This window comes from Saccopteryx leptura, chromosome 10 (assembly GCF_036850995.1).
Source record: "Saccopteryx leptura isolate mSacLep1 chromosome 10, mSacLep1_pri_phased_curated, whole genome shotgun sequence".
Classification (NCBI taxonomy): domain Eukaryota; kingdom Metazoa; phylum Chordata; class Mammalia; order Chiroptera; family Emballonuridae; genus Saccopteryx; species Saccopteryx leptura.
In genome coordinates, this window is record NC_089512.1 from 1,310,910 (window position 1) to 1,334,572 (window position 23,663).

Below are 23,663 nucleotides of genomic sequence, written 5' to 3' on the forward strand. Positions count from 1 at the left end.
CGGGCAGGACTCCTCGGGGGTGCGGTGTCTCCGTGACGTCACTGGGCAGGACTCCTCGGGGGTGCGGTGTCTCAGTGACATCACTGGGCAGGACTCCTCGGGGGTGCGGTGTCTCCGTGACGTCACTGGGCAGGACTCCTCGGGGGTGCGGTGTCTCCGTGACATCACCGGGCAGGACTCCTCGGGGGTGCGTTGTCTCCGTGACGTCACTGGGCAGGACTCCTCGGGGGTGCGGTGTCTCCGTGACGTCACTGGGCAGGACTCTTCGGGGGTGCGGTGTCTCCGTGACATCACCGGGCAGGACTCCTCGGGGGTGTGGTGTCTCAGTGACGTCACTGGGCAGGACTCCTCGGGGTTGCGGTGTCTCCGTGACATCACTGGGCAGGTCTCCTCGGGGGTGCGATGTCTCCTTGACGTCATGTCCTCAGGGAGTGAGACGCGTACCTTCCTGACTGTTAATAGACGTGGAGCGCCTCGCCCTCCTGGGGAGTCACTTCTTTATGTGACTTAACACAGCCACAGCATCCTGCCACATGCGGGCTGTCTCCATGTATCTCCGAGGACACCCCCGCCCCTTCCAGTAAGGTCCCGGCTGCAGAAAACAGTCGTCACCTGACCAGCCCCCTCGGGATGTCATTCTGCCTGTGCCTTGTACCCTCCCCCCCAAAGAAGACTCCCCGTCTCCCTGGGCTCCCCTGCCCGCGAGTCTCGGGGTCCCGCGTGGTGAATGTTCTCCTTCCCCCCCTCTGTACCCCCTTCGCCGCCGTGACCAAAGGCAGTTTCCTTGCAGTCGTGGAGTTTTGAGGGAAAAGGCAACTCTAAACTATCGTTAGCACCCCCTTGTCGCAGGTGGGGGTAGTGAGACCCAGTGTTGGTTCAGGAACTTGCTGTCCATCCGCCGTGTTGGTCACAGCGCCAGGGATGGCGGCCATTCGGCCTCTGACTTGGGTGGATCGCTCTTTTTGCTGATCATGCTATTTGTCTCCTTAAAACAGTTGAACGCATGTTTTACTAGAATATAGCGGGAGACGGAGAAATAGTATTCATGGTATTCTTTTCTCACCGCATGGCCCCCTGCAGCTGTGTGGGCACAGGCGTGGACGGGGCCTCCGTGCCCTGTGCACAGGGTGGCTCTGACCCTCACCCTCAGCGGGACTCCGTCTGGGCTGCCCACCTTCTGGGCGCGTTTTATTTGCTGGGGTCACTGGCACCTTAGGGGGCCTCTGTGAGTGGCAAAAGAGGAACTGATACGAGGGGGTCCATGATTGCTTCTCAATAAACCAGAACTAATTCCCCGATCAGAGGCAGGGTGTTCTCAGCAGTGTCGTGGGAACAAACCCAGGTCAGGGTGTCCGCTTGTGTGAGAATTTGCTCATGGGTAACTTCTAGAAGCCAGCGTTGACGTCACCCTCGTCCTGGCTCTGTTGTGCGTCCCTGCGGGCGAGGCATCTCCAGGAATTTCTGCCGTGTGCTCCTCCTTATTTGGGGCTCTAGCTTCCGTTCTGGAGACTGTGATGGACAACGTCTGTCGTCTCCTTTGTAAAGATTCTGTATTCGTTCAGCAAAGGGGAGGCGGGCATCTTGGCGCGTGCTTGGAGGGTAGGGACCTCCTTGGTCGGAATCGAGCTCACTTTGACCCGGCAGATGTTAGCTGATAACAGAAAATGAGGGGCTGTCCATCCCAGTTTCTTAAGAATATTGACCTGGATATCGATTGAAAGCCGAGATGCTCTCAGTCTGTGTTTTCAATCAGTAGACAATCTCCAATGTTTAGAGATTAATTGAGATTAAGTGCGTGTTTGAAAGGAAAAAAGAAAAAATAGCCACCCTTATTTCCAAATTACACGCACACAAAGAACAGGCATTTTTTTTCAACTGATATTTGACATTTGTCAGCCACTCTGGTAAGTAGGGAGTGAGGGGAGGCGGAAATTAATGAACTCATTTTATTTTACTTTTTTGGCCTTGGGGAACCCATCCACTTGGAAAGTACATTGTAAGGAAACGCCTTCCTGACCTGTGAGAATAAGGCAGGGAGCTGCCGCCCAGGTGAGCTCCAGACCAGCTCTCGGGGCTCCCGAGTCACCCCTGGGCAGTGTGTGGTGCCTTCGTTTCCGCCACATATGAGTGGGGACTGGTCACGTGCCCTCTGGCCCCAGTGATGACTGCGGGGTGGTGATGGGGCCCTGTGTGGCCCGTTGGTCACTGAGCTCCTTCCAGGGCCCAGCCCCGAGCAGAGCACACTGTACGTGAGAGTCCCCCCCTCCCCCGCACCCCTGTCCTGCAGGTGGGGACCCCCGTCCCGCACTCACTGGGCGGACGGCTGGAGTCTGAAAGGCTGTGCGACTCCCCTACGTTCACACTGCAAGAAAGCCCGCTCTCTTCCTTCTCTGCTCCGCTGTCCCCTTCTCGCTGCTGCCCTGTCCCCCCTGAGAGAGGCCGTGGTGACAATGTGTCCCCGGCCCCTTCAGACGACACTCACACCTGGGGCATCCGGTCAAGGGCCTGTGACAAACCACTCTTTTCCGACGAGGGTCGCTTCCACGCATCGGACCATTGTCCCTCCCACGTGTGTCTGAGGAGCTCTGTCCCGGCCAGGACGTGGCAGAGCGGACGGCAGCCAGGAGCTGTGCCCTGGGGGACTCAAGACTGTGTCCCTCCACGTGGAGCCAGACCGGCAGGGAGGTCTGTGACAGCTGGGTCTCTGCTGAGGTTGCCTAGAGTGCAGGGGCCAGTTACACAGGCTGTGTTGTGAATTTGGGGGGGCGGGGGAACTTCCCCTGCACACACCCGTGGAGAGGGCCGTGCAGAAAGGGGTGCATGGTCTCCGAATCATCCTACGCAGCCCGCGAGGTTGCCGTGCCTTTGCAGGTGGCGTGGCGGGAGTGTGTTCAGGGGTCGTGTGGCGGGGACGCCGTCTCAGAAACCAGGTGTCCTGAGGGCAGCGAGCTGTTCATATCAGGAAGGTGGGTGGACCTGGGGGAGCTGACCCGGGCTCGGCTTTGCACCTGCCCAGGTGCGCTGTCCAGGGAGGGGGCCCCAAGCCTCAGTCTCTGCCGTCCACTTGTCCAGCCCCTCGCTGGCCAGCAGTCCTGGTCCCTTCCCTCCAGTGGGCTTCCTCCTCTCTCTGTCCTTTCCTCAAGGGGAGGAGCTTGACGTCCTGTCGGGTGCTGAGGCCACGTGGCCTGTCAGTCATGCGGGTGCTGAGTGAGAAACAGAGACCCCACGGGTTCACAGCCCTCTCTGCTCTGACGGACTCCTGAATTCCTCAGAATTTCCTTTCAGGATTACTGCCGCACCTCCCTGGGTGTTTGTTTGGTGTGTGGATTCGTATTTCTTAAGTTAAAGAAGATCAGGGACTTTGAAAAAGGAACCAAACTGCTCTCCTTTAACAAAAAGAGAATAAGATGTTATTTGTATCAGTGGTGGTAGGAGAAAGGAGAAAGGCGTGTAGATTAAATACACTCAGAGGGTTACATTTTCTGCTGAATATAACAAAGGTTGAATGAAACAGCTTCTCTTAGGGTACAGCTGTGTGTGTGCGCACGTGCGTATGTATGTGTGTGTGTGTGCGCCTTAATTGTCATGTTCGAGCCTATATCTCCAATACATGTAACCCAAACTGTGCAGATGCAGGGTGTGCTGTAAGAAAATAGAAGACAGAAATGAAAAAGAACGAGTAAAAACATCTTTATACATACGTGTGTACGCATGTATTTTAATATTAATTGCATATATGTGTTAGTCGTACATGCTGTATAGTCTAAACTAAAGGGTTGTTTGCTTCCCATTTTGGGGGGAGGGGATGTGGACCGACACCATGAAGCAGTGAGAAGAGACCCGATAATACAGAGAGGATGCCTCACATACAACACGCACACACACACACTCATGCACACACGCTCATGCTCTCACGCATATATACACGCTCATGCTCACACACACGCGCTCATGCTCACACACAAACACACACGCTCATGCTCACACACACATACACACACGCTCATGCTCACACACAAACACATACACACGCTCATGCTCACACACATACATACGCTCATGCTCACACACAAACACACACACTCATGCTTACACACACATGTGCTCATGCTCACACACATACACACACGCTCATGCTCACACACACACGCTCATGCTCACACACACACTCATGCTCACACACATACACACACACTCATGCTCACACACACACGCTCATGCTCACACACACACACTCATGCTCACACACACACGCTCATGCTCACACACACATGCGCTCATGCTCACACACATACACACACGCTCATGCTCACACACACGCTCATGCTCACACACACACTCATGCTCACACACATACACACACACTCATGCTCACACACACGCTCATGCTCACACACACACGCTCATGCTCACACACTTACACACACACTCATGCACACACGCTCATGCTCACACACACACACACACACACACACACACAGGAGAGCAGGAGCACAGGCCTTACACCCAGGCCTGACCTGAGCCCCTCAGCCGGCTGAGAGAAGGGGGCGTCCTCAGCCCGGTAGCGGCTGCTGGCGGGACACAGATACATGTGATCAGGAGCGGCCGACTCCTGGCCGCCCGGCTGGCTCTCCCGGTGCCCTGATGGAGGTGAGAGCTGAGACCCCTGGGGAGAGCCTCCTGCAGGAGCCGTGTGACCCAGAGGGGACTGGAGGCGATGTCACAGAGAGATGTGATGTTGGAACCGTAAAGGTGGCCCCCCGGGGTTTTGGAATGCACCCCATTTATGACGGGACGTTCCTCATGTCCTGGGTGTGGGAAGGCCCTCCTGACACATTGAACTGCAGTCCCAGTCACTGGGGCGCAGGTCAGCAGATCTCCTCTGCAGTCAGTGCACACACACTTCATCTTCTCTGTCCCCGCTGAGTGACGTGGTCACACACAGACGATGGCCGTGTCTGCAGCCCTCGAGTGGGAGAACAGCGTCACGGCTTCCGTTTGCCCGGCGAGCTCAGTACACAGACTCAGACCGCGGTGACGTGACAAGGACCCAGCGGCCAGGAGCCGTGGTTAAGTGCTGTGTCAGGCAGGGCTAGGCGTCTGTAAACAGTTGTGTTTGTTACAATAGTGCAGATGCTAATGGTGTCAGAGGAGGCCCGGTGGGACTGAACACAGTCACTAAACACGGACGCGGACACAGCCTGCAGAGGGTCGCCTGGTCCGCTGGGAAGCAGTGGGGACCATTCAGACACTCACCCGGGGGGGGGGGGGTTTACTTTCCAGCCCTAGCGTGAGGAGAGGTTCTCTCCAGAGGCGTTGTAAATCTGTGTGTAACATTTTGGCAAGAGCTCTTGGGATCGGGCCAGAGAGACGGCCCCACAGTGCCTGAGAAGGAAGGGGCCCTCTCGCACCTTCTAGTCGGTCTTCTTTCCTTAGGGCCCCAGGGGTTAGAGCTGCAGAAGCCACTCCAAGTCCTGACTCCACCGGGACGAGTGAGCATTCTCCCCGCGGGGGACTGGGGGTTCGGATGATACGCTCACTGAGTTAGGGTGACTGGCGTGCGGGAAGTCTCCGCCTTGTTTTGACCAAACCTTAGTTGGGTGTGCAGGGGCGTCCGCAGGGGGCAGTCTCTGAAGCAGGCTCGTGGGTGCTGGGAGCCAGTTCCCCCCGATGACCCGGGAATGGAAGGTAGAAGGATCTTGTATGTGGGTTGACATGCTTCCTTTATTTCACAAGTGGTTTTGGGAAGGCGGGCGGCTTGCTGAGGAGACATCTGGGGGAGGGGAGGGCCCTGTGAGCCGGAGGGTCCTGCACGGGGACCCCTTCCCCCGACCCCGGCTCACCCTCTGACAGCCCTCAGCACCGCGGTCTGTGCTGTTGCCGTGCGGGGATGGATGACCCCACGTCCTACGCAGAAGTGACTCTTGTGAAAAATGGCTGCGGGAGGCCAGCCAAGCAGAAATTCTTACCAACTGTGGTCTGTTGCGAAACTCGTGCATCGGAGCGGGGAGACACGCCTGTGCTTCTCTTAGGGGGACGTGTCACCACGGGGCCATTTCCCGCACGTCTGGCCTCTGCTTTATGTGTACAAGTATGTCCCCAACGGGGAGCCCAGGTGTCCCTGCCCAGCACAGGCGAGGCTGAGAGTCGGGGGTGTGGGGAGGACCCCTGAGGGCTGGGGAGAAAGAAAAGTTAAATCTTTTAATCAGGAAGAAGGTAAAAACTAATTTGAGAGTGGTTCTCTACCTGGGAAGCGTCGCTAAGAGGACAGCTTTGAACTCTGCCCGCAGGTGCTGAGAGCCGCGGACGATGACCCTGGACTGAGGCGTGAAGCTCGCCACCGCCGCCGCGGACGGAGGACGGAGGGGAGCCGACCACGGTGAGCATGCGCCCCCCACGCTGGCTCGGGGGGTTTCTGAGCGTGTGTAATGGTCGCCCTGCGGGGCGGACGAGCGCGGCCAGCGGAATGACCAGTATGGACGCGGCCCATGGGTTGTGAGTTCCGTGGCCGTGATGCTTATTTTTGAAAGATCGAAGCCCTGAGCGGAAAGTCGCTGTTCTCGTCTGCTGACCTCTTGGCCCACTTGGACGCGGTGTCTCGGGAATATTTAGGTGACTGTCGTTTTGAATAGGAAAGTGAGTTTTAGCGCCGGCACCTGAGCTGGTCGGCCTCGTGGCTTGGCGATTCAGTGGGGAAGCCCGAACTTGTGTCCGTGGGTCACACGGAGCTCAGCCCTCCGTGGTCAGCGGCAGCTGCCCTGGTAGCTGCCCCTGGGTTTGGATCCCCGTGACATCAGACCCGAGTGCCGCTCTGGGGCTCTTCCACATTCTTTGGTCAACGCCAAGTTGAATCGTAGCTGATTTCAAAGAGTTTGGAGGAGGAGACACCCACTCTCACAGGCCAGGGAGACATGGCTCTGGGCAGCTGTTTAGTCCTTTTAAACATCTGTCTCCTAACTCAGAAAACTGGAATCATAGTTGTAAGTGCCCGCAAAGGCTGGTTAAATTAAGATTACTTTTATAATGCGTATTAGCATCCCTCTTGTTTAATCCATAGTATTGTGAAGTAAATTAAATGTCACACATTCATATCATTCCTAGTTTTTAAAGACAGAGTGATATGAATGAAGGATTAATATCCTTCCTATTCAGTCAAGAGTGTATATTGCGCCTGTCCTGTGGTGGCACAGTGGATAAAGCCTCAACCTGGAAATGCTGAGGTCGCCGGTTTGAAACCCTGGGCTTGCCTGGTCAAGGCACATATGGGAGTTGATGCTTCCAGCTCCTCCCTCCTTCTCTCTCTCTGTCTCTCCTCTCTCCCTCTCTGTCTCTCCCTCTCCTCTCTAAAAATAATAATAAAAGAAAGAGTGTATATTGCTACCCACTGGAGAATGCACGAGGAGCTTCTCGGCAGACACAGCGCCTGGGCGTGTGCTCCCTGTAAACAGGGACCTTGGGGACCATCCCACACTGAGGGCCATGCGGGAAGAGATGGGACACTTGATTCCGTGAGTCGTGGTCAGCACGCCTGCGCCCGGGACGGGGGAGGGGCTTCTCAATGAAAGGTGCCACCGCAGGAAGTCCACGAGGAGGCTGTCCCACTCGCTGTGGCTTTGCCTCCACTCCGCACCCGTCCGAGGAGCTGGCTGGCTCCTGGGGCCTCCTGGGCACAGCCCGGCTGACCCCGTGGGCACCTGCAGGTCGGGTCGGGGCTGAGGAGCGTGTGACATCCGCGCTCGCGTCCTCAGAGAAAGCTCCGCCTGGCTCTGACCGAGCCACCCCTGTGGGGATGATGCGCTGGCAGGGGCGGGGGCATCTCTCCCGCGGAAACACTTTCATGATTTCACGTGAGCTAAACTGCTAGTCGATTAAGAGGCCATGGGAAATCCGTCTGGAAAATAAAGGGTGGAAGACAATGTCCGGGGCATTAAATATTTTTAAAAATCAGGTGTCCTGCGCCACCAGGAGGAACCTGACCTGTGGTTGTGTCATGGTGATGTGTCAGTACCTGCGTCCCTTGACGTCGTGACTGTGGACAGCCACCTGCAAAGCGCATGCTCGCTCCTAACAACGCCTTCTTTCTCGGGTTTACAGAATCACATGTTCCTTCCCGTGTTCCGCTTAGTGATCAAATTATTTAGTTCTACAGAATGAGGTCCCGTGTGCTGTTCTCGCTGTGTGCTTGAGAATTCACCCCTGCAGCTGCTCAGGAGCGTCGGTGGAGCCGAAGGACACACGTGTGCCTGCACGCACACACATGCACACACACACACACGCACACACACATGTACATGCACACACACACATGCATACACACATGTACATGCACACACACATGCATACACACATGCACATGCACACACACACGTAGAAGCATGACTGTCGTTCGAGATCTCTCATTTGAAGCTCCCCAGCTCCCCCCCAGTACTGAGAAGTGACCGCTGAGCCTGGGAGGCTCTGACTGGACACAGTCGGGAGCCCCGAGAGGCCGGGCACCTGAGAAACACGGGTCCAGTCCCGGCTGTTGCCCCGCCCAGCACGGCCCGGCGGTGCCTTCGCGGGTAGTGGCCACGCGTTGTCTCCGACTTGACGCTGGCCTCGTTGTCGCGGGTGCTGGGCACCTCTCAGCCGGCTGTCGCCATGGGGACCATGCGGTAGACACGCCCCCACCCCCCACCCCCGTCAGCCGCGCTGTCGCCGTGGGGACCACGCCGTAGACGCGGCTCCCCCCCCCCCCGTTGCTGTGTGGGGGCCTCGCTGTGGAGCACACGGCGACTACGTTTGCTGGGACGTATTTCTCACACCCGAACTTACCCGACGTGGTTCACAGCACGGGCTTCACCGGTGTGCGCAGGCGTGTGAGCCCGAGTCTGTGCAGGGCTGCCTAACGCGGGTCTCTCTGGCGTTGAAACTGTTGCCAGACCCACGTGTCGTTTATCCAGAGACGGGCTCATCCAGCATCTTCCCAGAGGCTGCGGTAGTTGAGTGACGGAGACTACAAGTCACAGCAAAGGACGTGCTCCGTTAACGAGGGAAACCCCTGGGCCACAGGCTGGGCCTGGCTGATGGTGCTCATCTCCACACACGGGTCCTCCTGGTGTTCGGGCGTGGTGGGTTCTAGCATGTTCAGGACGAGGCTGCAGCCCCGAGAGGGGGTGGGAGAGGGTGGGGTTTTCACGGAGGTCTCAACTGGGTGCTCTCGTGTGGGGGGGTTCCAGCTGCCTTCCCTCGCTGCCCTGTGACGTTTTCATGAAGGCGCTGATTATTGTCCAGCGGCGTCCACGTCCACTGGCAGTGACCACACACACGCGTCAGGGCGTGGCTCCTGTCCTCTGGGAGGACGGTGCTGAGAAGCCCCGTGTCTGTGATGTTCTCCGACGCTGCACGTGACGGTTTACTCTCTCGTCACCTGGTCCACTGGGTGCCGCGTGGTGCAGGCGTGTCCAGGTGTGCGCTGGAGTGCGAGCGCGCTTCCAGCACTGTGAGCATGTGCATCGCTGGACGGAGTGAAGAAGGCCGCCCTCGCAGCTGGAGTGGCCACCTCTCAGTCCGCTGAGGCCGCGGGAGGGCTAGAAGGCCGACGGAGGGTGGACTTGCTCTCTGCTCTGGGACACCCGTCGCCTGCCCTCGGCTGTCCGCGCTCTTGGCTGTGGACTTGAGACTCAGACTGAGAGACTTCCACCACCAGCTTTGCTGGCCTCCAGCTTGCAACTCCGCCTCCATAATCGTGTGAGCCAATTGCTGCAATAAATCTGTCTACGTATATCTCTCCCTATCTCTATATCCATCCATCCATCCACCCATCCACCCACCTATCTACCATCCATCCATCCATCTATCAGTATCTATGCTTATGTCTATATCTACCTTTATCTATCTATCTATCTATCTATCTATCTATCTATCTATCTATCTATAGATCTATCTGTCCATCCACCCACCCACCACCCACCCACCAGTGGGCTCTGTCTCCCTGGAGAACCCCGACTACTGCTCTGCACAAACTCAACTTGCTTGGCCAATTCTGCATCTGTCTGTCCTAACTCTTCATAGACCTTATAATTGCAATGAATCGTTTACACGTTTGTGTCCTGCCTCTGTCTGTGGGGCCAGGGTCCACTTTGGTGCGTCCTTGCCGCGTTACCGCCGAGCGCGGAACTGAGCATATACTGACAGTGACGAGCACATACTGACAGTGTCGTGGAGTGGGGGCGGCAGACGGGGAGCGAGATGGGAGGGAGGGAGGGAGCGCGCCCTGGCAGGCCAACCCTCGGACACTCCCCGTGCGAATTCCTGGACTGCTTTTCTGAGTCCGACAACCTTGGACCGCTGGCCAGGAGTCCTCCTCTCCCCTCAGCTTGGCTCCTGACACATCTCAATGCTCCCTCACTCCCCGCTGATGCCCCAGCGGCTGGGGGGGTCCCGCTCTTGTCCTCGGTCGGCGGCTGATTCGCTTCAGGACCCTAAGACATGGAAGCGTGAGGTCCTGTCCAGCGAGCATTACGCAAAATGAAACTCTTCCCCAGAAACCCTGAGTGGAAACCACCTAAAATCGTCACTTCAGAAAAGAAGTTCCCCGTGCTGAATAACTGGGCGCCCGTCCCCATCTCTGAGACGGGACCTTCGGGGGAGGGGGGGAGGATGCCGTCCCATCCGGCGCCAGGCTGTTTGCATAAACGACCAGCATTTCCTGCCTCAGGACGACGGCACCAGACAGCGTCCCTTCCCTTCCTTCCGGCCATGATGTAAATACATCAGCTCCCGTTCTGCCCCTCGTCCCAGAAATTAATCATTCCTGTCCGTCTTGGACGTTTACACCTTTAAATATTTATGAGCTGCTAGGTCCCTGGTTGCTCGCCCAGCCTGGGACGCTCAGACGCCCTGCGCCTCCTCCTCCCGCCCGGTCTTTGGACCGCCTCCCACGCGCATACTTAATTTTGGTACCGAGCTGCCAACACATGCATTCGCCTCCACTGGAGACTCGCTGAGGTTGCGTCCACTCAAGTCCCGTATGTGCACGGATAGATGTGATTTCTGAGAACTGGGAACTCCGTGCTCACCCCCCCCCCCCCGCCCCGGGGAAACCGAGCACAGAGGCAGGTCGGTGGTGCGTCCCCGGGGAGGTCCGTGGGGACCGCGGAGGCGCCACCGGGCAGGACTCTGTCTTTGCGCCTCACTCTGCGGTCCTGGCGCGGTCTCCGTTGTCACGGGCGGTCCCTTGGGTTGGAAGGTTTTGATGGGTTCAGGTTCAGCCCACGTAGCTTTTCTCTCATGTTCTCTGCAGTTTTCCGTTCTTTGACGTTTCCGAAGGCACAGTCCTCTCTCAGTCGGAAAACAGTTGCCACAGTATCTGAAGTCAAATGACCGTTAAAATGCTACAAAGAGACGCTGAGACCCAGCAGAACGTGGGCGATCTTTTTCATAAACTTACACTTTGGACCTTATGTTTAAGAGGACATTTCAAGTCCAAGCAAGGCATTCGGCACGGATAAAACGTCCATACAAATCCGTCGCACAGCCCAGGAATGACTTAGAATAAAAGCCGACGAAGAGAGAAGATTGTGTTTCCTCAGCAAAATGCCACGTTTGGCCCACGGTGTCCACGTTTGGGGAAAAGACCGGGTGTGACGCGGACACAAATCGCCGCCTTCTTCCCCCCAACAGCGGGTGGCATTGACCTGCACCCGCGTGTGGACATCGGGGCCCTGGGAGCGGAGGCAGAGGATGGAACCCCCCACTGCGCTCGCCGGCCCGGCCGGGGGAGGGGCAGGCAGACGTGTCGCCCCGCCCGGGTGAGGAGGGCATCGGGGAAACCCAGACGAAGCTCGGGGCACAGCTGCCGTCGCCCGTCGTGAACGACCCGCCATGGAAGGAAGCCTGGTGCGCAGAGACCAGAGGGGCACCGCCCCCCCGCGCCCCCCGCGCCCCATGTCTCTGCCTGGAGAACCGAGGGGAGGGGTCGGAGGAGAAGCCACCGAAGCCGCGCAGGGGCCCACGCGGTAAGGGCTCCCTTTCGGAGGGAGGGCGGTGTGCGCTGCCGTAGAAACGACGGTGAGCCGTGTCAGCTTCCTGATCGCGCGTGGGCTGTCCGCTCCTGGCGGGGAGGGGGCGGCCCCTGGCTCAGGGCGCTGTCTGCAGGCCGACGCGAGGCCGCGGCTTCACTGTGCGGGTCCCTGCCGAGGGGCTCCTCCCGGCCAGGTGCCTGGTCTTATATCGGGAAGCTCTTGTCCATCGAGTCTCGTCCGGGTCAGAGGCCCTCATCCATGTTAACGTGCTACTTGCCACCTTCTTACTCCGGTCATCAGCCCTTGTGTGACTGTGTTTCCCTGTGTGAGCATCGCCGGTCCCTTAGCTGTGGACAGGGTCCCTGCCTGTTCACTGTGCTCCCCTGTCATGCGTGCTGCATGTGATTTGTGACGTTGTAAACCCGCGCCATGTGCACACGGCACTGCAGGGAAAGTAATTCTTATCTGTAGCTGTCCAGTGGCTCACGTCGGATTCTTCCATCCTGTAGAGGTCAGAGGTTGGAGAAATAATCATTTGTTCAACAGTGAGTTTTGTGTAGCGGTTTCCGGCCCCTTGGCTTTGGGTGTGACAGCAAACAAAGCTGACAGAGGTGGCTCCCTCAAGGTCATACTCTGTACGGGGGACACATATTGATCGGATGATCGTGCACGTGGAACACTGCTGCTCTGAAGAGCCTCAGAAAGGACAGCTGCCGGCCCTACAGTCCACTCTCTAATCAGCACACTGCCTGCGGCTCTCTGCCCTGCCTGTGGCTGGCCTGACTCCACCACCCCGTGGAACATCTGAGCTCTACGCCTGCTTGGCACAGCTTTGGACAAATCAGTCAACCTCTTCAAACCTCAAGCTGTTGGTTATAATCTTTATGTCATAGAATCATCCTTATAAATGTTAGTTACCATCAGCACCATCACCACCATTATTACCATCATCATCACCATCATCATCTCCATCACCATCATCACCACCATCATCACTATCATCACCATCATCACCATCATCACCACCATCATCACCATCATCATCATCATCATCATCACCACAACCATCATCATCACCATCATCACCACCATCATCACTATCATCATCATCATCACCACAACCATCATCATCATCACCATCATCACCATCCCATCACCATCACCATCATCACCATCACCATCATCATCACCATCATCATCATCACCATCACCATCATCACCACCATCACCATCATCATCACCATCATCATCATCATCATCACCATCATCACCATCCCATCACCATCACCATCATCATCATCACCATCATCATCATCATCACCATCACCACCACCATCACTATCATCATCATCATCACCACAACCATCATCAGCATCATCATCTCCATCACCATCTCCATCACCATCACCATCATCATCATCACCATCATCATCATCACCATCATCATCTCCATCATCACTATCATCATCATCATCACCACCATCACCTTCATTACCATCACCACCATCACCACCATCACCACCATCATCACCATCACCTCCACCACTTTGGGGTCCAGCATTGATTTTAGGGATGTTTTATTGCTTTGAGTTTCAACTTCCTCATGTTATAAAATGGGCGTTGTAATAAGTGACTTCATGACTTTCTCCCGGGCCTGCCCTGTGGTGGCGCAGTGGATAAAGCATTGACCTGGATCACTGAGGTTGCCGGTTCAAATCTCCGGGCTTGCCTGGTCAAGGCACATATGGGAAAGCAACTACTGTGAGGAGATGCTTCCCGCTTCTCCTCCCTCTCTCTCTCTTCCCCTTCTCTCCATAAATCAATAAATAAAATATAAAAATAGAAGACCCTTCCTGCTATCACTCGCTGTGGTTTGGCCCGCCCTCGTAAACCCGGGCACTCCAGGTCCGGGGTGGGCAGGCTGCCCGCAGCAGGCAAGGGAGCCGCTGTTTTGGGGGGGGCAGACATCAGAAAGAAGCACTGTCCACCTTTCAGCAGCTTCCCCTAGATTTTTTATAAGTCCGTTCTGGAAGTTTCTGTTATCTCAGATGAAATTTTATCGCACGTATTTCTTCCACTGAAACGCCTCTCTAGTGTCGCGGTGGGATGTTTAAGTCCCCGTTATGATGCGTCCCTCCAATCACTCCCTTCGTAATTGTCCCCCTTTTATTTTTTTACAGTCCCGTTTAAAATGCATTTAGGTTTCCTCCTAAAAATCTCAGGCTGAGTTGGAAACGGAAATGCAAGGACTTGTAAGATGAAATGATGGGGCCGCGTCTCCGGGCTGGGGGGCGCCACCCAGCACGACGTCAGGAGGGTCCCCGCAGCCGTGTCCACCTGTCTCTCCTCACGCGCGGGCGCGCGCCTCGATGGCTCTCGCGGTCAGAGTGACGTTAGAGGACATCACTCAGTCTGGAGAGAGGAGAACGGCTTCGACCTCGTTATGTGTTTAGATGCGTAAACGTCTCGTTGGACGGGACCGTCTGTGCTGTGTTCAACAGTTCATCTTCTCGTGCTGTCAGAGATAGCTCAGAGAAGACGGATTTATACACGGACATGTATCTTTCCCGTTTTGCTGTTTTAAAACGCCAGCCTCATGTTTAGCGTGGCAAATGCTCTGAGCGCTTTCGTATTGATTTTCCCCCTAAGGGGGCTCACAGGTATCACGTGGTTAGGACAGGCCCCTGATAAGGTGACGGGTGATAAAACACGATGTGACTCGCTCAAGGCCGACCACGTAGTTATTGAATGAGAATCAGAGCTCGCAGCTCCTAACCTGTGGGCTAGGGTGTGCTCCACAGTGCCTCGTGGACTTTCCGGTGCAGTGTGGGCCCTCGCCAACCGCATGGGGGCCTGCAGGACCCCCGAGTGTGAGTTAGGACTGGTGAGACCGGTCAGGCGTCCTCTGAGTGACCTCCGCGGTCAGAGAGCGTCCGATGGTGCTCCCTGTTGATTTCCTGTTTGGTTGACCTCTGTGAGGAGGTGCTGCCCATCTGTGAACGTCCGGCGATCATGCCTCCCCGTGGACGGAGGGCCGGTAACTCAGCCTGGGTCCACTGAGGTGAAGGGACAGTTAGCTGTAATGTCACCACACAGTTGCCCTCATCGTCATCGCCCAGTCACCCAGTGCTGTTGAGCTTGTGCTTTGGGGACTGATTGAAGTGGGTTTGAACTGGACCCTCAGTGCTGACGAATAACGTGTGCTGTTTCAGATGACGTAAGCCAGGGGTCCCCAAACTTTTTACACAGGGGGCCAGTTCACTGTCCCTCAGACCGTTGGAGGGCCGGACTATAAAAAAAAACTATGAACAAATCCCTATGCACACTGCACATATCTTATTTTAAAGTAAAAAAACAAAACGGGAACAAATACAATATTTAAAATAAAGAACAAGTAAATTTAAATCAACAAACTGACCAGTATTTCAATGGGAACTATGGGCCTGCTTTTGGCTAATGAGATGATCAATGTGCTCCTCTCACTGACCAGCAATGAAAGAGGTGCCCCTTCCGGAAGTGCGGCGGGGGCCGGATAAATGGCCTCAGGGGGCCGCATGCGGCCCGCGGGCCGTAGTTTGGGGACCCCTAATGTAAGCCCTCTGAGCAGGAGGCTGCTCACCAGTTAAAAGGTGGGAATAGTGCTCACCGAGTTTATATTTTAATAGACAGTCAGTCCACGGTAAAAGCCTGGTAATTACTGTTAAGTGTCACTGTGACCGCTCGGGCCACCAGGGTGGGGGCACGTCCAGTCACGAGCCGGTCATCAGCGGCGCACCCTGAGCTCCGTCGTTGGAAGATGCGTCACGTAGAGTTCAGTGCTGGGGACATGCTGAAGGCCAGCTGGGATCAGAGAGCCGGTCTCCGAGGACGGAGCAGACAGGAGCTAGACAGAGCACAGGACAGAGCGCAGGGCCTCACCGGGGTCTGGGGGCAGCGTGCAGGGGTCTGGGGGCAGCATCCAGGGGCCTGGGGGCAGCGTCCAGGGGTCTGGGGTTAGTGTCCAGAGCTGCTGGCTGGGACTACTCTGTTCTCCCTGCTGCCTTCTGTCTGTGGGCCAGGAAGTTCCCGTCCGTGAAGTTAGAATGATTGAGTTTCTGTGGCCCCAACGGCGTCCCATCATGCAGCACCTCAGTGTCAGGTGACGCTGACGACGCGCGACTCCATTGCGTTGCTGATCAGCGTACTGGTTGTTTTCCTTCATCTCGTTGCTAAAGCAGTAGCTCCGTTCGGACGAGGACTGGCTGTCCTCCTGCCCCCGGTATCGGACGTCCCCGCCCCGGACGCACCCTGATCCGGAGCACAGGGTGAACTCGGATGCACGCAGAAAAGGAGGAGTTGTTTCTCGTTTTTGTTTTTGTTTCTTTAATGCTCCCTAACCAGGTGTCCACCCCTGCCCTTTCCCGAGTGCAGCAGGAAAGATGCAGGTGTGACACGTAAGAGAATGTCCCATCCGGCCAGCCACCGGGTCACGCACTGTGCCCCTTTGTGGTCATCAGTGTGTCGTCCCCCTCGTGCAGAAGAGACGATGGCGGGCAGGCATCCAGGCTGGTGGGCTCTGCAGCCCTGCTGCCCAGGTCGGCCCGGGACGGCCGGCCGCTCCCCCTGCTGCCCCGTTGGTGGGGGGACACGGAGCTGGAGGGCTCTGGGGTTAGAGCTGACCGTTGGTGTGGGGACACGGGGCTGGAGGGCTCTGGGGTTAGAGCTGACCGTTGGTGTGGGGACACAGAGCTGGAGGGCTCTGGGGTTAGAGCTGACCGTTGGTGTGGGGACACGGAGCTGGAGGGCTCTGGGGTTAGAGCTGACCGTTGGTGTGGGGACACGGGGCTGGAGGGCTCTGGGGTTAGAGCTGACCGTTGGTGTGGGGACACAGAGCTGGAGGGCTCTGGGGTTAGAGCTGACCGTTGGTGTGGCGATACAGGGCTGGAGGGCTCTGGGGTTAGAGCTGACCGTTGGTGGGGGGACACGGGGCTGGAGGGCTCTGGGGTTAGAGCTGACCGTTGGTGTGGGGACACGGGGCTGGAGGGCTCTGGGGTTAGAGCTGACCGTTGGTGGGGGGACACGGGGCTGGAGGGCTCTGGGGTTAGAGCTGACCGTTGGTGTGGGGACACGGGGCTGGAGGGCTCTGGGGTTAGAGCTGACCGTTGGTGTGGGGACACGGGGCTGGAGGGCTCTGGGGTTAGAGCTGACCGTTGGTGTGGGGACACGGAGCTGGAGGGCTCTGGGGTTAGAGCTGACCGTTGGTGTGGGGACACGGAGCGGGAGGGCTCTGGGGTTAGAGCTGACCGTTGGTGTGGGGACACGGAGCGGGAGGGCTCTGGGGTGAGAGCTGACCGTTGGTGTGGGGTCACGGGGCTGGAGGGCTCTGGGGTTAGAGCTGACCGTTGGTGTGGGGTCACGGGGCTGGAGGGCTCTGGGGTTAGAGCTGACCGTTGGTGTGGGGACACAGAGCTGGAGGGCTCTGGGGTTAGAGCTGACCGTTGGTGGGGGACACGGGGCTGGAGGGCTCTGGGGTGAGAGCTGACCGTTGGTGTGGGGACACGGGGCTGGAGGGCGGCAGGCCCAGCCTGCGTGGCGCTGACCGGCCAAAGGGGCCCGACCCCTGCTCTCTGGACGACGCGCCCACCAGCTCTGGCGGCCCTGGCTCTGACCTCTGGGCCCGTTCCTGCCCGAGGAAGTTGAAGTGGAACTTTATTTTCTCTCAGAATGCTATTCGCAGACCCTCTCGTTCTCAGCCTGCTGCCTGGCTTCCTACGGTCATCACAGTCTCAGAGCAGCTGTTTTCTGGGAAAAGGATGTTTTGAGCTGTGAGTTTGACTTGGTCATTTGTGCGCAGTTAAGAAGTCTCTGTCCTGAAAGCCTAGCATTCCAGCACTGTGACTCAGAGTCACCGGGCGAGTTCCTAGAACTTCATGTCATCTTGAAAACGTCTCATAAATTCCCAGTGGTGCCTGTTTGTACCACACAGGTTTACAGTTAGGGTCGTTCTGTGACCCCTGGAGTTCAGGGCCTTCTTGGTCACAGAGATCACAGTGGGTCACCGTGCCACCCTGTGTGCGATAATGTGTGTACAACAACTGTGTGTGTGTGTGATAACTGTGTGTACATGTGTGTGTACATGTGTGTGTGAGAGATGACAGGTGTGTGTGCTAACTGCATGTGTGATAACTGTGTGTGTACATGTGTGTGTGAGAGATGACAGGTGTGTGTGTGCTAACTGCATATGTGATAACTGCATGTGTGATACTGTATAACTGTGCACATGTGAGTAATAACTGCATGCATGACAACTGTGTGTGTATCTATGAGAAATAACAGGTATGTGGTAACTGTGCATGTGTGTGCACTAATTGCATGTGGGATGGCTGTATAGTTGTGTGCACATGTGTGCTCACTGCATGTGTGATAACTGCGTGTGTGTCTGTGAGATGACCGGTGTGTGTGGTAATGGGTGTGTGCATGCACTTGAGTGTGTGTGAGGGGCGGAGAAAGCACAAGGGAAGCAGGGCGTGAACGCAGAGGAAAGATACCGTGGACCTTTCCCGAGAGCCCTGGCCTGGCCCCTTGTTAAACCTGCGGTCAGTGCCCAGGGTGTTGTCCTCACTGACTTCCTCAGCGCCCTGGACGCTCAGCACCACGACGCATAGTGTCAGAAATCACACCCTAGGTGCATCGATACAAACAAAAGTTAGACTCCTACGACGTATTTCTGGCCACAAAGGTATCACCAAACTTCCACATAATAACCCCAAACACTCTAATGCTGAACGTTGAAACAGATGTGAGCTCTACGTACATTTAAGAAAGATACACAACAAGGAAGGTGACTGTTTCCCACCATGCTGATTGCAGTCCAGGGTCACAGGCGACGAGACTGCCTCCTGGAGGCTCAGGGCACAGGGACCCACTGGGACAGGACGCCCCCCCCACGGGCCACCCACCCCACCCCCACCCTCACTCACCGTGACAGCGTGGGCGCGTTCTCCTCACGTCACAGTGGTGGACGTCAGAGGACACGGGCGTCTGTTTTCCTCCTCATCGACATGACGGTGAAATGATCTTGTGCAGAGCGAGGTCACGCAGGGGCCTGCCGTCCGTCACCAGTGCACGGCGCTGTCACCCGTCACGCGGTAGGACACGGCTCACCCCTGGTGCCGCCCCGAGGGGAGACCTGACCCACACAGCTTTGCATCTGCAGCCTCGGATCACGGCACATGGCGGCTGCGTCGGACATGGTGGGAGTCCTGCCCGAGTCTGTGGTTGTCCTCACAGGGTCATTCCAGCCGAACGGGGACGCGTGTGTAGGTGACGGGAGACGTCTCTAAGGATGTCCACGGTGCCCACTGGCCCCTGACTCATTATTCCTCCAGGCTTTGTCCACCGGGGCAGCTTTCGTGGGCTGGGTTTCACGTCACTGTAGTTCGGGGACATTAGCTTTGATCGGGCCAGCGTTTCTCAGACTGCGGGCTGCGTACCACTGACAGGATACGGCACGATCTCAGGCGATCTAGGATTAAATAGAAGTAAGACACAGACATATATAAAAGGAAACATTTTTTCCTTTTTCATTCTGTCTTGCGGGCTGAATTCAGATGCAGTTGGACGCTAGTCTGGGGCCTGTGGTCTCACTGATTTGTAATACTTTCTGTCGTCGCTTTTTCACGAAGGGAGACCAGACCTCAAGGTCAGAGAGTGAGCTGATGTGGTCACAACGTCCATTTAGAACTTGGTTCTGTTTCAGTGTAGTTCATTCTGCGTAAACTGGGGTTGGTTTCCCATATGTGGTCGCGATGGGACACGTCATCTTGACGTTCTATCCAAAATAGAAAAGTAAGTTAATCAAAAATAAGAAGCACAGAATTTATTTTATTAATGCGGCATCTCGACCTGAAGAAGACGGAGTCTGTGGGCCAGCCCGGTGGTGCTGAGAGAGTGGGGTGGTCAGGGCTGCATCTGCGTGTCCGGGAGGCCGCCGGAAGAGGCAGCCCCGGAGGGCGGAGCAAGCCCTGAGGCACGAGGCCGCCGGAAGAGGCAGCCCCGGAGGGCGGAGCAAGCCCTGAGGCACGAGGCCGCCGGAAGAGGCACCCCCGGAGGGCGGAGCAAGCCCTGAGGCACGAGGCCGCCCCGGAGGGCGGAGCAAGCCCTGAGGCACGAGGCCGCCGGAAGAGGCAGCCCCAGAGGGCGGAGCAAGCCCTGAGGCACGAGGCCGCTGGAAGAGGCAGCCCCGGAGGGCGGAGCAAGCCCTGAGGCGCGAGGCCGCCGGAAGAGGCAGCCCCGGAGGGCGGAGCAAGCCCTGAGGCGCGAGGCCGCCGGAAGAGGCAGCCCCGGAGGGCGGAGCAAGCCCTGAGGCGCGAGGCCGCCGGAAGAGGCAGCCCCGGAGGGCGGAGCAAGCCCTGAGGCGCGAGGCCGCCGGAAGAGGCAGCCCCGGAGGGCGGAGCAAGCCCTGAGGCGCGAGGCCGCCGGAAGAGGCACCTCCGGAGGGCGGAGCAAGCCCTGAGGCGCGAGGCCGCCGGAAGAGGCAGCCCCGGAGGGCGGAGCAAGCCCTGAGGCACGAGGCCGCCGGAAGAGGCAGCCCCGGAGGGCGGAGCAAGCCCTGAGGCGCGAGGCCGCCGGAAGAGGCAGCCCCGGAGGGCGGAGCAAGCCCTGAGGCGCGAGGCCGCCGGAAGAGGCAGCCCCGGAGGGCGGAGCAAGCCCTGAGGCGCGAGGCCGCCGGAAGAGGCAGCCCCGGAGGGCGGAGCAAGCCCTGAGGCGCGAGGCCGCCGGAAGAGGCAGCCCCGGAGGGCGGAGCAAGCCCTGAGGCGCGAGGCCGCCGGAAGAGGCAGCCCCGGAGGGCGGAGCAAGCCCTGAGGCGCGAGGGCCCTTGGAAAGGCCACTGCGTCCCCTCAGAATGTCACCTACACCCACGTGGCTGTGTGTCCTGCTGTGGGAGTCCCGGGGAACCCGCCAGACCCTGACGAGCCCTGAACTGTGCGTCGGGCCCCGTGGGTCCTCTGAGCAGGACTCTGTCCTGTGGGGCTTGCCGGCCCTCGCAGGACGACCCCAGGGGTCCCGCTCCTCTGACGGGTGTCCCTTCCTGTGGCCCCCGCAGCCCCGCCGTGCGGCCCCCGCCTGGAGTAAGCGTCAGGCCTGAAGCTCGGGTCTCTCCGGCAGCCGTCTGTTGTTGTGGCTCCTGGTTCCGCCCCGCGGGGCCCCGGGGACGAGGCCAAGTGCCTGCTCTGGGACCCTTGGGAGTCTGAAGGGAGTCTTTGTGGCTGAGTCAGCCTCTTCCAGGAACACCCCGGCCCCCACCTCCCTGCTTCCCCTTCCAGTAAAGCCGGTCCCTCTGCCTCCCCCAGTGGGGAGCTGCCCCAGCGTGAGCGCAGCCGCTCCCACTGCCTTCAGACTGCAGCGCGAGACCCACCCGGGTGACGGGTGACGTGCCGCGGGCTCCTCGCGTGCAGCGACCCGAGACTCCCATTCTGGCTCTAATACTTTTCAAAAGATTGTTCTTACTGCATCCAAAGATGGCCAACTTTTTGGCCATTTCACCAAGGTTCCGTTAGCTAAATCTTTTCTATTTTTTTATTTTTAATATGACAGCTTTGCCACACCTTCTTTATTTTAAAGTCATGCCAGCCTCTTTCTAATCAAACTGGGTGTGGTTGGCGCCCGGTGTACGTGCGGGAGAGGAGGCAGGATTTGCGGGGACGTCTGGGTCGCTGCTAGGAGATATTGGGAATTTGAAGACATACGATATGGAAGATCGGACCCCAAGGTCGAGCTGAGAAGCGGGGCGCCGGCTCTGTTTTTATTGGACGGTGCACAGGGCACAGCTCCCCAGACGGGGCTCCTGAGCGGCTCTCTCTGCAACGCCCGGCCTCAGGCCTCGGCCGGACGCCCCGGCTTCCTCGTCCACACGCCAGCTCTCTCTTTATCCTGCGTGATTTTTACCGTCGCTCTTTCCACGATGAAGCAGTCACGCTGTTTACTGTCGGTGCTGACCCAGCGGAGGGCGGCCGGGTGTGTCCAGCTCCGCCCCCAGGACCTGGCGGAGAGCGCACTTCTCACAAGGACAGAGCCCAGTAACTAAGCCGCGGCAGGACCCGGACTTGAACCGTGTGTGCCGAGCCCCGGGCCCCCGTCGGACGGGCTGACTCGGCGTTGCTGCAGGGTCCCGGCTGCTGGGCTTCCTCGGACGCCTCTCCGTGCGACTGCTCTGCTGTGAGCGCACGCCGTGTCCCGTACAACCTGCAGGCCACGTCTCGGGTCTGGCGACGCTCCACATGTTTCCACCTGCGTTGGGGGAGCTGTCTGCGCACGAGAGGCTTCACGGGGCCCACGGCCTTCGGACAGCGGGGGCCCTGCCCACTTCCCGGCTGATAAAACGGGGCGCGGGCGCTGCAGGAAGCAAACGAGGTTAGGAAAGCCAGAACGGCTTTTAAATGGAATTATCCCCCCCAGACGTCCCCTGTGGCGCCGCGGCTCCCAGACCAGCAGCCTCCGGAATCAGCCTGGCTCTGCGGCCTGACAGGCGGTCTGTCTGCCCCGAGTGCTGCTTGCCGCGGGAACTGGACTGATTTGTGTCTCAGGAGGAAATGGGAACCATGTGGAGAGTGAACTAAGCTGGGGACCTGCTCCCGTGAGCCAGTAGGCACGGCGTGTCCCACCGGGGACCCCTGCAGAACACGGACACGCCATGTCCCACCCGGGACCCCTGCAGAACACGGACACAGGACCCAGAGCTGAACTGATTTTATTTTTACCTCCCAGGACACTGCTGGGCCTTCCAAACTGGAAGAAGGTGGAGGAGAGAGAGGAGAAGGTGAGAGGCGGAAATTAGAGATGCAGGAACTTCCATGTTCAGAAATTGGGTGTATTTTTCCTCCTGAAGCTGCACAGGACAGGAAGAGCCAGTTGCTACTAAAATCTGAGCATTACTTGAATAGCACATTCAGTGCCTGTGTGCTCTCAAAGGTCGCAAGTGTATTAAGATTTCTTACTTGTAAAAACATGCGAATTGGAGGTCAGTGACCCTGAAGCAGCAGTCCAGCCTCGGACGCTGTGTGGCTCCTTGGCTTTGACGACATCGGTCCCGTCTGGAGCACCGAGAGTGGAGCGTCCGCCACGGCCGAGGACCGGCCCCAGGAGGTGACTGGGCATTCCGAGGAGGAATAAATCTTGATTAGATGACGATAATTGTGAAATGCAATTATCGCTGGACTGTCATTCGGTCTTTAATGATGTAATAAAAATAAATGACACGGTCTCTGTTCCTAATAACTTCTCTAAGCCAGCGTTTAGAGGGACGGTCTTCCTTGCTTTCGTCTGCCTGCAGCCAAGGGTCACACACACGGCAGTTCCAGACAGGGTCACGCGTCCAGATGCGCAGGGGCTGGCGCTCTGGGCACTGTGACTTCCCATGTTTTTAAAGAAAGGACAGAAATCAGGATTTTAATGTGAAAACTCCTCATGTGGAAGAAATAACTCATTCGTTCTAAAACATCCCAGGACAGGTGACTCCCTGTGAACAGTCTGTCCTGGGGTTCAGGGTTCCGGAGTCCCCATCCATCCACTCAGCTCCTGGTGAACTGCTGACGCTTGGCAATCCTCAGTGACGGCTCCCGGCAGCCTGGTTGTGATGTGGGGGAGGGGCAGAATTAAGAGAGGCCCTCACACACGAGC

General features: G+C 57.6%; 1 protein-coding gene across 7 annotated transcripts in view; it reads left to right on the plus strand.

Annotated features, from left to right (window-relative positions):
- The window catches only part of CHL1 (cell adhesion molecule L1 like), a 159,634-nt gene that overhangs the window by 28,759 nt on the left and 107,212 nt on the right, over nucleotides 1–23,663 (plus strand). For all 7 annotated transcript variants that reach the window (XM_066351109.1, XM_066351108.1, XM_066351107.1 and 4 more), the window contains exon 2: nucleotides 6,291–6,379. The gene's annotated coding sequence lies outside the window, so the exon portion shown is untranslated. The remainder of the gene's footprint in view (nucleotides 1–6,290; nucleotides 6,380–23,663) is intronic.